Below are 13,650 nucleotides of genomic sequence, written 5' to 3'. Positions count from 1 at the left end.
TAGTCTATTACAGTGTAATGCCCCGCTCTTTTAAATATATATTAGATTAAACATGTGCATTAGTTATAAAATTCTTTTAATTATTTATTGTGACTATTTTATTCAGATAATATTATTTCAGCAAGTCTGTATAAGAGATACAGAGCTGCGATTTAATATTCAGTCATGAATCAAACCAATAATTAAATTTTTGGTTTAGCTACACATTTGAAACTTTGCATTACCAGTTGATTAAATCACTAGCATTAGAAATTTTACATTTATAACCGATTTCATAAATCGTGTTATTTAAATCGAATTGCTAGAATTATAACTCGAGTTTATGTTAATAATAATTTTATTATTTCACGCTTTATATGTTTAGTACTAAGTCGCGAATTAATTTCGACTTTCACGTATTAAATCTCAAGATTGAGGATTTAATTTATATAAATACGACGAGTATTTATTAAACGAGAATTGGAGAATTATTACAGGAACTAGGAGAAACTAGATCACGGCACTACACGTATGTCTCGATTTTTCATCCAACACATCAATTCCTACACTATTCCCTTGTTAGTCAAAATGTTGGTGCTAACAATTTGTCAAAAAAAAGTTGGTGGTTTGCAGAAAATTTTGGCTGCTTTGGACTTTCACGTATTCCAGTTTTGCTACATGATTTTTTCAACCTTTGCTACAGTAACACTATTCCAATTTTGCCTATAAATTGCTAGGATTCACAGCAGTTTAAAAACACACCAAAGCAGAAAATACTTCTTTCTGTTAGAGAGAGCAAGAGTAAGTTGAAGTAAAATCTCAAATACGAGAGTTTGAGGGTTTGAGACAAAAGCTTAGTTAGAAGCTTTTGGTGTGAGAAAATTAGATAGAAATTTTCTCGGGGTATAACGGGTTGTGAGTTGAGTGTTGTGAGTGTTGTAAACACTGTATTTTTTTTTTTTTTTTTTTCTCCCTTTGTTAAATAGAAGTGCAGCAAGAGGTGTGAGGCAAGAGAGAGTTTAGAAGAATTTTTTTTTAAATTTCTTACTTGCAAGAGCTCAAGTGAGCTCCCTTCGCCGGGCTGTTTCTTCGCCGACCGGCCACTAGGCTCTGAACCGAGAACGTGTACTCGTTCCTCCATCTTCAGGCTACCAAACCCAACAATCGAAATGCCGAAGCCTTCTCTATATTTTCCTGACCAAAGGCCGCAATATCCTTCGGCGGCCAACGTCGAATTCCCGACTTAGCCACCGGCCAACTTACGGCCTTCGTTTCTCACTATCCTTACGACGAAAAAGGATCGAGAAACCACCGTTGTGTAGCCTGATCTACCTCGCACGAGGAAAACTAAGTAGTAGACCTTCGCGGCTAAACACCATCGCGGAACGACGACCGGAAAACCCCCGACGGACAACTTCCATTAGTGCTCACTTGGACAAGGGTAAGTTGACGCCCTTATTTCGATGCATTCCCGTTTCTATTATATTATGGGAAATTTCTGGGGTATAGATGGGAGTGTGGTGAATATTTGTTCAAAGTTTCATGTTATTTGAACTTCGTTTACTACCCTTTTAAAATTTGAGAAGTCTACTGCCCGTATCTGTTGAAACTGTCGTGAGGCAGATGATTAAGTTAACTATTTCAGTAACCATATGTTGATATTTAGCTCTCAAATTTTTATGGTATAAATTTATATGCGTTATCTATCTGCATATAAAATTTGAGCTCATTCAGGTAACGTTTTCTATTTTTTCAAAAATCTGGACTTTCAGTTGGCAGAAACTGCCGAATCTGGTAGGCGATGGGAAAATCGCTATATCTCTTAAACTACTTGGAGTTTTTCAACATACTTTTTTTTCAATTAAACTAGACTCAAAGAGGTTTCTATTGATATAAAATTCGACTCCATACGAGTTCGGAGTAAAAGCAGTTTATTAGTTGAAGTTGAATCTATACAGTTTTGTTGAGATGGAAATGATTCAAAATAATTCCTATTAAGAATTTTAAAGTTTTATTGTTGATAAAATATCACTTTTAGTTTATAAATGAGCTATTGATGTGTATATATATATATATATATATATATATATATATATATATTGGTGATTGACATTATTAAATGGGGAAAAGGAAAACGTTTTATGTTTATAGAATTATTCTTTATTTATAATAGATAAATAAATGAATAATATAAAATGGAATTTCCTACATCCTCAAAGGTACATGAAATATTTTGATAAAGGAAGAACGATTGTATATGAGTTAGATATAGTTGTTTAAGGAAATATGGGTAGTTAGAGAAATGAGTGAATAGTGATTCACTGCATTTGTTGTTATCTTTTCTATTATTCACTCGAACACATGTTTTCGTGTTATCAAAGGTTCAAATAAACAAAAGCGTCTGAGTAACCTATCGCGCTAAGGAAAGAGAATCATTGTCTTAAGTAGCAAAACACTGCAATCAGGTGGGCATTACTTTTACTATACGTATATAGAGATCCCCTGCGTGTCGTAGGCCTCTTATACGAATGAATGCATGAGATGATTTAACTGTTAATTTCAGTTTTATATATCTATCAAACGAGTTTAATGCTACCTTTGAACAAGTTATTTCGTTACAAATCTTTGAACTGGAAAATATTACAACTGTTGTCTTGCCATAAAATGTTTAAATTTTAGTATGATATCTATCTGCTTTGGCTTTGCCAATGATGCAATCGAATTCGGGTCCTGAGCAGTTGATAGCTATCCTGCCAGGGCTAGTGTACACCAGTGACCGTGAGTCATCTAGCGGGTTGGCCGGTCAAGTGACCGTGAGAGGTGGCCACCTCTCCGGCACACAGTTCCAGATATGATAGATTACAAGAGAACTTAGTCTGCAGACGTACTTTAAGAATCACAAATGAACTTAGTAAGCTTGGGCCTTTTTAGCGAAAAACTCCCTTGCTGTACTGTTTATGATGGCATGACAATTTACAGTTTTGAAGCATGTATTTTTATACCTAGGCATACGTGCCCACTGAGTGCTTTTGTACTCAGCCCTGCATATGTTTTCTAAATGTGCAGGTTGAGCTGATGTGATGATGGTGCTGCAATGAGCGGAGTCTCCAGGGTTGTTAATAAATAGTTAACCTGTCTAGAATATGTCTTCATACATATGTCTAGCTACTTTCCGCTGCAAGATGTTGTTGATGTTATAGTATGTTATGTCATACTTTGAGTCTTAAGAGAATGGTTTCATATGATGTATAACTTGATTAATGATATTAATTAAGTTTTATGCTGTCTTTCATAGACTATTTTTCAATTGAGTATTCATGAATAAAAATGACGAGTTTTATTAAGATGAGTAAGTTTTACGGCTATAAATGACGCCCCTTTTCTTCCCCTTCTTCTTTAACCCCATCCCTAGTCGTAGATCACTCGGCTTAACTATCCTTAGTTAGGGCGGGCTGTGACAAAGTGGTATCAGAGCGAAGGAAAGCTCTGAATTATAAGTCTTGAGTTTAGTCTAGAATGAGTCACTAGACTAATAGTTATTAACAATCGTGAGCTCAGCGCACCATCACACCAGACTCAACGAGGTATGTAAAATTTCAAAGTTTATTTGACATTAAATTTTGAAGAGCATATGTTGACGTTACATGATGAATCATGAGAGCGTTTATATCATATGATGTTATATGATTGAGGATGCATAATTATGAGTTATGATGTGATGTATTTGAGATGTTTTGTGATGAGAATTGTTTGAGCAATTGTGATAAGTCACGATGATTTAGATGAAGGAATCTAATGTCATTGTTAAGAGAGATTTTTTTCTAAGTAGAAGGATGAAATGAGAACTTAGAGCTAAAGCTTGAGAGAATTAGCAATTGCTTTAAGTACTTGTTGGTTTGAGTTATGAGTTTGAGTTATGAGCTTGAGTATAATAGCATGATTAATGATGAGTTATTAGCATGCTGCAATGAGATATTGTACGATATGTTGAGTTGTTTTGTGACGCGAGTTTTGCTCACGCAACCTTAATGGTACTTGAGGAGGTATCATGAGCCATAGTCTTTGGAGATGGCTTTGAGAGAAAATTGTTGAGTTGTCTTACTGAGTCACGATGATTTAGATTAAGGGATCTAATATCATTGTTTAGAGAGATCCCTACTGAGTAAAGATGGGACGAGATGAGAATTTAGATGTTTTGAGCTTGAGTTTTAAGATAACAGTACTACTTAGTAGGAGTTTTGCTAAGTTATGTTTTGTTTATTTCTGTTGCTGGAGCCAAGTAGAGTTAGTTCCTAGAGTCACCTTTAAGTTCTCCTTATAGGTTGGCCAGGACTGTTGGCACTGCACGAAAGTGGACTGTTGTGAGGTCGAACTCAGGGAAGATCGGATACGAGGACGAGGCGTACAGTATGTGGTACAGAGATACCCTAGCAGATTTTCAAACACATGTTCATAGACTATGAAAGGATGAGAAAGAGCCAAGGAAGGCTAGGGTTGAAAGGATGAGAAGTAGCCAAGGAGGGCTAGAGTTGATGAGAATGAGAAGAGAAGCCGATGTAGGCTAGAGCTAAGGATGATCTTGAGAGTATGAGCAGTACACCCTTGTTTTTGATTAGTTTCAATTATATTGCGATGTATATAACTTACTTAGGAGATATTGATACTTGAGCTTTTGACATGCTGATAGATAAGCATGCGAATATAGTACCCTACTGATGTTAAATAGATGGATGTTCCTAGTGTGCTAAAGTAGCAACTAGATGAGTTAACTGGTAACAATTACCGTAGGAAGTCCAAACTGAGACATAGCACCATTAATGGTGTCGGTTTAGAAGGGACATTACGATAGATACTATGGTTTTTGTAGGGTTTATATAACCCCTTTATGTAAGTCCTCTAAAAAGAGGCATTCTACTGATGGATATATATTAGGTTGACCAGAGTGGTCTTTTTGTTAGCATTTCGTGAGTGCTTATTGCCTTACAGATGAATGTTAAGGTGACCGTGAAGGTTTCCTTAAAGTTGAGTTAGTAAATTGAACTTGAGTTTCGAGGATGCTTAGAGCGTTGGTCGAGTTGAGTTTTCCTTTTGTGATTTCAAAAAAAAAATGCCTCAAAGATATCATCAAGAGTGTGATGTGAAGGATAGGCGGGATAATACTCCGCCACCACCACCGCAACATGAAAGGAGAGTCGAAAAATATTGAACTTTCGAAACAAGAGTCTAGAACATAGGACCCTGAGTTTAAGCTTTTAGCTTGCTGGTATCAACTTAAGTTTTGTTATGTATAGTATTATGAGGGTTTAGAAGACACAGAATTTCCAAGTTCGGGATAGTATATCCCGTGTGACTGGGGAGTGATTATGTTGGACCTGGCCAGTCCGCATGATCCAAATCTCAGTAGACGTGTTTTGGGTTTATAAACCCATGTGTTTCAACTTTCGGTTGAAAAGCCAGATGGGTTCTTACTCTAGGTCATTTTTGTTCGACCTGGTAGTTACTTCATTCTACCCTCTGGTCATTCATTTGAGTCTCTTGAAACAATTTGTTTTGATGTCATTCTAGGGTTGAACTCTTACAACTTTTGAGTTATCCTAGTAGATTCTCTTGATGTATAAGACTAGTGAGAGGCACGTCAGAGGACTTTAACACCCGAGCAACTGGTAAACTACACCTGAGAACAATTCAAGGCTACTCTTGAGAAATATGTACCGAGGAGTACAGTAAGCAGCGAGAGACTTATTATCGAAGTTTGATTCAAGGAAAGAAATCGATTGTAGAGTATAATTGAGAACTCTGTGAGCTATCACGTTCGCTCATCAGAAGATGGATACTGATGAAGAGATGTTTGAGTTTTAAGTGCTGGTTTAAGGCAGGACTTTAAGGTAGTATGGGCAAGATATTGGATGCACCAGTTAGAATCCTGTTTAATGCAGGAGCCTTGCATTCTTTAAGTGTTTGAAGCATGTTACCTTCAAACTCGAACCAAAACGAGCTAGTCCCAAGTTGAGAGTAATCACTTCTGTAGGAAGAGCTACTACAGTTTCTCACATGATTTCTAAATTAGAATTTGAGTTAGGACCACTAACGATGAAAACAAGAACCTTGCACTTAATGCCTATGTGGAACGTAGACATTATTCTAAGGAGGGAGTAAATTGAGTATATGATGTCAATTGATGATTTTGGTATGAGTTAGTTTAATAAAATTAGGGATATGTGTATCTATGCTCTAATTTGTAAATTGATGGGTTATATGTGTGATTAATTGGCTAAGATTGATAGATCTATGAATGGATTAAGGTATCATGTGTGTTTATTAAATTTCAAAGAGTTTACTTTAATAAAAATCAGGACTTTTTGCCTATGTGTTATTTAAGTGATTTTGGCTTAAGATATATGTATTTGAGCATGATATTAGTGTATAATTATGTTTGAGTAAGTCTTTTGTTGGCTAAGAAATTTCTGACTTAGTTTAGTTTGTATGAGTTTTTGAGTTTTCATATTTTGAGAAGTCGATGATTGATAAAATGAGGTCTAATTGCTTTATGACCATTATGTGAAAGTTTGTCATGTTTTATTAAGAGTTTTATGATAATACATGAAGTTTCATTAGAGTTTAGTTTACATGATAAAAGGGAATCTATATGTGTATAATGATTTATATGATGAATGAGATCATGTTTGAGTATTTGAGTAATTTTGAGCACGAAAATGAGAAGAGAATTTTAATGATGCGTTCGTTGAAATGTTTTACTTAAGATTTGAGGTTATGATGTAAGAAGAGAGTCAAGATTGAGTATGATGAGTATTATAATGTGCTTGAATGTTTTCAAGTGCTATATGTGTTTAAAATGAGCTTTGATTGGTTTTCATTGAAGGATGTTGGGTTGAGCATTTAAGAGTTTGAGATGACATTTTGGTGAATTTCGTAGGCCTACTGACCTACTGTGATCGATGGTTTTTTAGATGTCTAATAGCTTTGAAAATTTTATAGCAAATCTCTACATGAGTCTTAAGCACACCGGTAAAATTTCAAGTCATTTGGACTTCGTTTACTATTTTTATAAAATACAAAACCTAAACTGCACATTACTACCGAGAATTTCAGAGAACAGAAGAAAGAGTCATTCATTTCAGTAGCTTCCTGTGTGATCTAGATTTCAAAATTTTTATGGTATTAACCTTATAGTGTTATCTAGATATCCACCAAAGTTGATCCCAGTTTGACAACGTTTACTATTTTTCAAAAATCCAAGTTTTCGATTGCTCAAAACTACCGAATATGGTAGACTGTAGTAAAACAGTCATATCTCCTACAATACTTGGAGTTTTTGACTCTACTTTTTTATATGAAACTAGACTCGAAGATCTTTCTTTTGGTATGAGTCTCGAGTCCAGGAGGTGTCGGAGTCAGAACAGGTTAGATTTTGAAGTTGAGTCAATGTAAAAACAAAGCATGTTTTGATAATGTTTGATTGTGTTTTCTTATGGGCCTTAGGTGATTGTGTTGTCTATGTGTTTGAATGAGATTAGACGAGCCTTATATGAGAGACAAATCGAGACTTGGAACCATGATTTTCTTGAAACCTATCCTTGAACTTAAGGATTTGAGATGAGTGGAGAGTTTATATAGAGTTGAGTAAGGAGATAGAATATGAGATAGAGCATAAGTTTCCTTTCATGTCTCTGATAATCATAAGTTTTGATGTCGAGTCTAGAATAGTATCTCTAGACTTCTAAGAATGTCAGTAACCCTCAGCTCGCCGTCACACTGCCGCAACAAAGGTACGATAATAGTTTCAAAAATATACATATATGTATTTCAGATGTTATGAAAGTTTTTCAAGAAAATGTGCGCCTTATGTTTACGATGCTATGTGAATGCTTTTTGTCGTGTTTGGGACTACCCGAACCCATAACGACTCAATAAATGTATTTCGTGTTTGGGACAACCCGAGCCCTTAACGAATCAATGTATGTATGTATGTATGGTCGAGTTAGATTCCTTGAATCTTTCCGGCATAAGCAAAGTTTTCATGAAAGGGACATTAAATGTCCATATATGTTAAGGTTTCAAAAGAAACAGAAGTATGTATGTATGAATGAATGAAAAAGCTTTATGTTGTCGTTTTAGGCTAGCTGCCTATACGATTAGAATAATGGGTCCTCTTACAAACCGTTTGAGTACCACCCAAGAATGCTTTGAGAATGTTAATCGTGATAGCACCGCTTGATCGATTTAAGTAAAAACTGGTAAAATAGAAATGTTTAACATAGAGATGTTACAACATAGAGGCAATGCTTTAAGACTAAGGATTCACTTGAGCTATTTCAATAGCGGTGAGATTAAGTTTTTCACATAAGAACTTATGTTGCTTATGATTATGATGTTAGTCATGATAGCTTGGCTAGAACAACATAGAATGGACTTTCATGGTATCAATAACTTATGATGAAACACTTATTAGTAAGTGCTTTAAGTTAGAAGTTGACTTAGAGCTTTATAAGAGATAAGAAGTTGACATGATTGGGGGCGAAGCTCCCACTTGACTGAGTGATTCATTGTGCTGGGTCTGGTCAGCCCATATAACTAAGATCTCGGTGATCGTCAATTAGGATTTTGACCTTGAGTAGGGCGTCATCCCAATGTATAGACTCACACTATGTAGTTGTCACAATAAGATCTTATTTTACCACGATAAGCACAGTAATGACTAGAATGACTTAGTTTGCTGTCAGTTCTCGAAGTACTAGAAGGTGATATTCTCACAGTTAGAAAGATACACTAAGTATCAACCTATCTTTTGACCGATAGTCGGTAGAAACAAAGCAACTTCTGAAATCCCAAGTGGAGAACCAGGACAGATAACTAGTATGATAGAGTTTTCAACAAAATTTCAGGACGAATGTGGTGGACACTTATGAGAAACGCGTGAAGGAGTTCGCAAACGAATGGCGTCATGAGATATTCAATTCCCCTACCAAGCCAAAGAAATATTACGTAGGAGCAACCAACGAGCAAGACTCTCACCATCGAATCACTGCTACCAAGGGAGAATGGGAAGACTCCGACACAATCTGGATATACACCACCTCAAGATGTGGTGAAGGAAAGAAAATGGAATGAAGAAAACAACAGAAAAATTCGAGAATAGAAAAAGAACTTTAGAATAAGACTTAAGATCCAACCCAACCTCAAAGCCAACAACCTCACACTAGAAGGGTGATTGCTTCGGCTAAAGTGTCAAAAGCTCCATCAATAGGAAGCAAGTATTTGTTTTAAACTTCAGAGAACTTGAGCACTATGTCTCATTAGCCCCAAAGTTGAATTACTTGACTTATGACTTAGAACTCGTTGTGGTTGTGCACGTGTTGGAAATTTGGAGATACTATCTCTACGGAGTTAAGTGTGAGGTCCTTATAGCTGACAAGAATTTGAAGTGCTTTTTCGAGCAAAGAAATTTCAATGTAAGACAACAGAGACGATTCGAATTAGTGAAGATTTATGATGGTACCATCAATTGGAAATTAAGATAAGATGTTTCACCACTAAATATGAAGTACTGATTGGTGATTGCCTTATTCGGTTTAGTAATTGTTCACCATCCGGAGACAATATCAAGCTGTGTAGTTGCATCAATAGTTAAGTGTGAATTGCAAGAAAGGATTATGAAAGCACGAAATGAAAATGGATATTGGTGAGAAAATGTGTCTCGCCTCAAGAATAATAAAAACGAAAGGATTCACGAAAGTCAGGAATAGTGCACTAATGGTTAGTGGAGGATTGTGGATGTATACACTGAATATTACGTCTCGCAGTTAAGAAAGTATGTGATTAAGAAAGATGAGATAGTCCAAGCTCAGGGCTTAAGAGAAATCAGTTTAGTGACTAGATTGCAAGGTTCAAGTGTTACGAGGCAATAATGTTGTTCTCGTCATGTAGTGGAACCATCACAGGATGGAAAAGGCTACAAAAGAGATGAATGAAACGAATGACTAGTATCACAAGCTAGAATACCAGGTATGCAAATTTCGGGACGAAATTTATTTTAAGGGGGGTAGTATGTAATGCCCCGCTCTTTTAAATATATATTAGATTAAACATGTGCATTAGTTATAAAATTCTTTTAATTATTTATTGTGACTATTTTATTCAGATAATATTATTTCAGCAAGTCTGTATAAGAGATACAGAGCTGCGATTTAATATTCAGTCATGAATCAAACCAATAATTAAATTTTTGGTTTAGCTACACATTTGAAACTTTGCATTACCAGTTGATTAAATCACTAGCATTAGAAATTTTACATTTATAACCGATTTCATAAATCGTGTTATTTAAATCGAATTGCTAGAATTATAACTCGAGTTTATGTTAATAATAATTTTATTATTTCACGCTTTATATGTTTAGTACTAAGTCGCGAATTAATTTCGACTTTCACGTATTAAATCTCAAGATTGAGGATTTAATTTATATAAATACGACGAGTATTTATTAAACGAGAATTGGAGAATTATTACAGGAACTAGGAGAAACTAGATCACGGCACTACACGTATGTCTCGATTTTTCATCCAACACATCAATTCCTACACTATTCCCTTGTTAGTCAAAATGTTGGTGCTAACAATTTGTCAAAAAAAAGTTGGTGGTTTGCAGAAAATTTTGGCTGCTTTGGACTTTCACGTATTCCAGTTTTGCTACATGATTTTTTCAACCTTTGCTACAGTAACACTATTCCAATTTTGCCTATAAATTGCTAGGATTCACAGCAGTTTAAAAACACACCAAAGCAGAAAATACTTCTTTCTGTTAGAGAGAGCAAGAGTAAGTTGAAGTAAAATCTCAAATACGAGAGTTTGAGGGTTTGAGACAAAAGCTTAGTTAGAAGCTTTTGGTGTGAGAAAATTAGATAGAAATTTTCTCGGGGTATAACGGGTTGTGAGTTGAGTGTTGTGAGTGTTGTAAACACTGTATTTTTTTTTTTTTTTTTTTCTCCCTTTGTTAAATAGAAGTGCAGCAAGAGGTGTGAGGCAAGAGAGAGTTTAGAAGAATTTTTTTTTAAATTTCTTACTTGCAAGAGCTCAAGTGAGCTCCCTTCGCCGGGCTGTTTCTTCGCCGACCGGCCACTAGGCTCTGAACCGAGAACGTGTACTCGTTCCTCCATCTTCAGGCTACCAAACCCAACAATCGAAATGCCGAAGCCTTCTCTATATTTTCCTGACCAAAGGCCGCAATATCCTTCGGCGGCCAACGTCGAATTCCCGACTTAGCCACCGGCCAACTTACGGCCTTCGTTTCTCACTATCCTTACGACGAAAAAGGATCGAGAAACCACCGTTGTGTAGCCTGATCTACCTCGCACGAGGAAAACTAAGTAGTAGACCTTCGCGGCTAAACACCATCGCGGAACGACGACCGGAAAACCCCCGACGGACAACTTCCATTAGTGCTCACTTGGACAAGGGTAAGTTGACGCCCTTATTTCGATGCATTCCCGTTTCTATTATATTATGGGAAATTTCTGGGGTATAGATGGGAGTGTGGTGAATATTTGTTCAAAGTTTCATGTTATTTGAACTTCGTTTACTACCCTTTTAAAATTTGAGAAGTCTACTGCCCGTATCTGTTGAAACTGTCGTGAGGCAGATGATTAAGTTAACTATTTCAGTAACCATATGTTGATATTTAGCTCTCAAATTTTTATGGTATAAATTTATATGCGTTATCTATCTGCATATAAAATTTGAGCTCATTCAGGTAACGTTTTCTATTTTTTCAAAAATCTGGACTTTCAGTTGGCAGAAACTGCCGAATCTGGTAGGCGATGGGAAAATCGCTATATCTCTTAAACTACTTGGAGTTTTTCAACATACTTTTTTTTCAATTAAACTAGACTCAAAGAGGTTTCTATTGATATAAAATTCGACTCCATACGAGTTCGGAGTAAAAGCAGTTTATTAGTTGAAGTTGAATCTATACAGTTTTGTTGAGATGGAAATGATTCAAAATAATTCCTATTAAGAATTTTAAAGTTTTATTGTTGATAAAATATCACTTTTAGTTTATAAATGAGCTATTGATGTGTATATATATATATATATATATATATATATATTGGTGATTGACATTATTAAATGGGGAAAAGGAAAACGTTTTATGTTTATAGAATTATTCTTTATTTATAATAGATAAATAAATGAATAATATAAAATGGAATTTCCTACATCCTCAAAGGTACATGAAATATTTTGATAAAGGAAGAACGATTGTATATGAGTTAGATATAGTTGTTTAAGGAAATATGGGTAGTTAGAGAAATGAGTGAATAGTGATTCACTGCATTTGTTGTTATCTTTTCTATTATTCACTCGAACACATGTTTTCGTGTTATCAAAGGTTCAAATAAACAAAAGCGTCTGAGTAACCTATCGCGCTAAGGAAAGAGAATCATTGTCTTAAGTAGCAAAACACTGCAATCAGGTGGGCATTACTTTTACTATACGTATATAGAGATCCCCTGCGTGTCGTAGGCCTCTTATACGAATGAATGCATGAGATGATTTAACTGTTAATTTCAGTTTTATATATCTATCAAACGAGTTTAATGCTACCTTTGAACAAGTTATTTCGTTACAAATCTTTGAACTGGAAAATATTACAACTGTTGTCTTGCCATAAAATGTTTAAATTTTAGTATGATATCTATCTGCTTTGGCTTTGCCAATGATGCAATCGAATTCGGGTCCTGAGCAGTTGATAGCTATCCTGCCAGGGCTAGTGTACACCAGTGACCGTGAGTCATCTAGCGGGTTGGCCGGTCAAGTGACCGTGAGAGGTGGCCACCTCTCCGGCACACAGTTCCAGATATGATAGATTACAAGAGAACTTAGTCTGCAGACGTACTTTAAGAATCACAAATGAACTTAGTAAGCTTGGGCCTTTTTAGCGAAAAACTCCCTTGCTGTACTGTTTATGATGGCATGACAATTTACAGTTTTGAAGCATGTATTTTTATACCTAGGCATACGTGCCCACTGAGTGCTTTTGTACTCAGCCCTGCATATGTTTTCTAAATGTGCAGGTTGAGCTGATGTGATGATGGTGCTGCAATGAGCGGAGTCTCCAGGGTTGTTAATAAATAGTTAACATGTCTAGAATATGTCTTCATACATATGTCTAGCTACTTTCCGCTGCAAGATGTTGTTGATGTTATAGTATGTTATGTCATACTTTGAGTCTTAAGAGAATGGTTTCATATGATGTATAACTTGATTAATGATATTAATTAAGTTTTATGCTGTCTTTCATAGACTATTTTTCAATTGAGTATTCATGAATAAAAATGACGAGTTTTATTAAGATGAGTAAGTTTTACGGCTATAAATGACGCCCCTTTTCTTCCCCTTCTTCTTTAACCCCATCCCTAGTCGTAGATCACTCGGCTTAACTATCCTTAGTTAGGGCGGGCTGTGACATACAGTAAACAAAGAATTTTTGTATCATCAAAACTAGGGATTGAATATTTCATTAAGTTCTCAAGAGCTTTAATGGCTTGAAACAATCACCTAGGCAATGAAAATAAAATTCGATAAGTGCATGCAATCTTTGAAATTCACTAGAAGTAAATTTGATCATTGCATGTACTTTAAAGATTGTGGGATA

The 13,650-nt window shown here is 35.6% G+C and overlaps 2 long non-coding RNA genes across 2 annotated transcripts; both read left to right on the top strand.

The window, feature by feature from the left end:
* The first annotated feature begins 948 nt into the window (after nt 1-948).
* LOC130987148 (uncharacterized) lies at nt 949-3,426 on the top strand. Its single transcript, XR_009089588.1, has 3 exons — nt 949-1,420; nt 2,361-2,444; nt 3,046-3,426. It is a non-coding gene; the product is annotated as an uncharacterized LOC130987148 (long non-coding RNA).
* Nucleotides 3,427-10,980: 7,554 nt separating this feature from the next.
* On the top strand, nt 10,981-13,448 carry LOC130987147 (uncharacterized). The gene is made up of 3 exons (XR_009089587.1): nt 10,981-11,452; nt 12,385-12,468; nt 13,070-13,448. It is a non-coding gene; the product is annotated as an uncharacterized LOC130987147 (long non-coding RNA).
* The last annotated feature ends 202 nt before the right edge of the window (nt 13,449-13,650 follow it).

The sequence above is a fragment of the Salvia miltiorrhiza genome, chromosome 5, assembly GCF_028751815.1.
Source record: "Salvia miltiorrhiza cultivar Shanhuang (shh) chromosome 5, IMPLAD_Smil_shh, whole genome shotgun sequence".
Classification (NCBI taxonomy): Eukaryota; Viridiplantae; Streptophyta; class Magnoliopsida; order Lamiales; family Lamiaceae; genus Salvia; species Salvia miltiorrhiza.
Note: the sequence above shows the minus strand (reverse complement) of the source record. Positions and strands in the feature narration are given on the sequence as shown.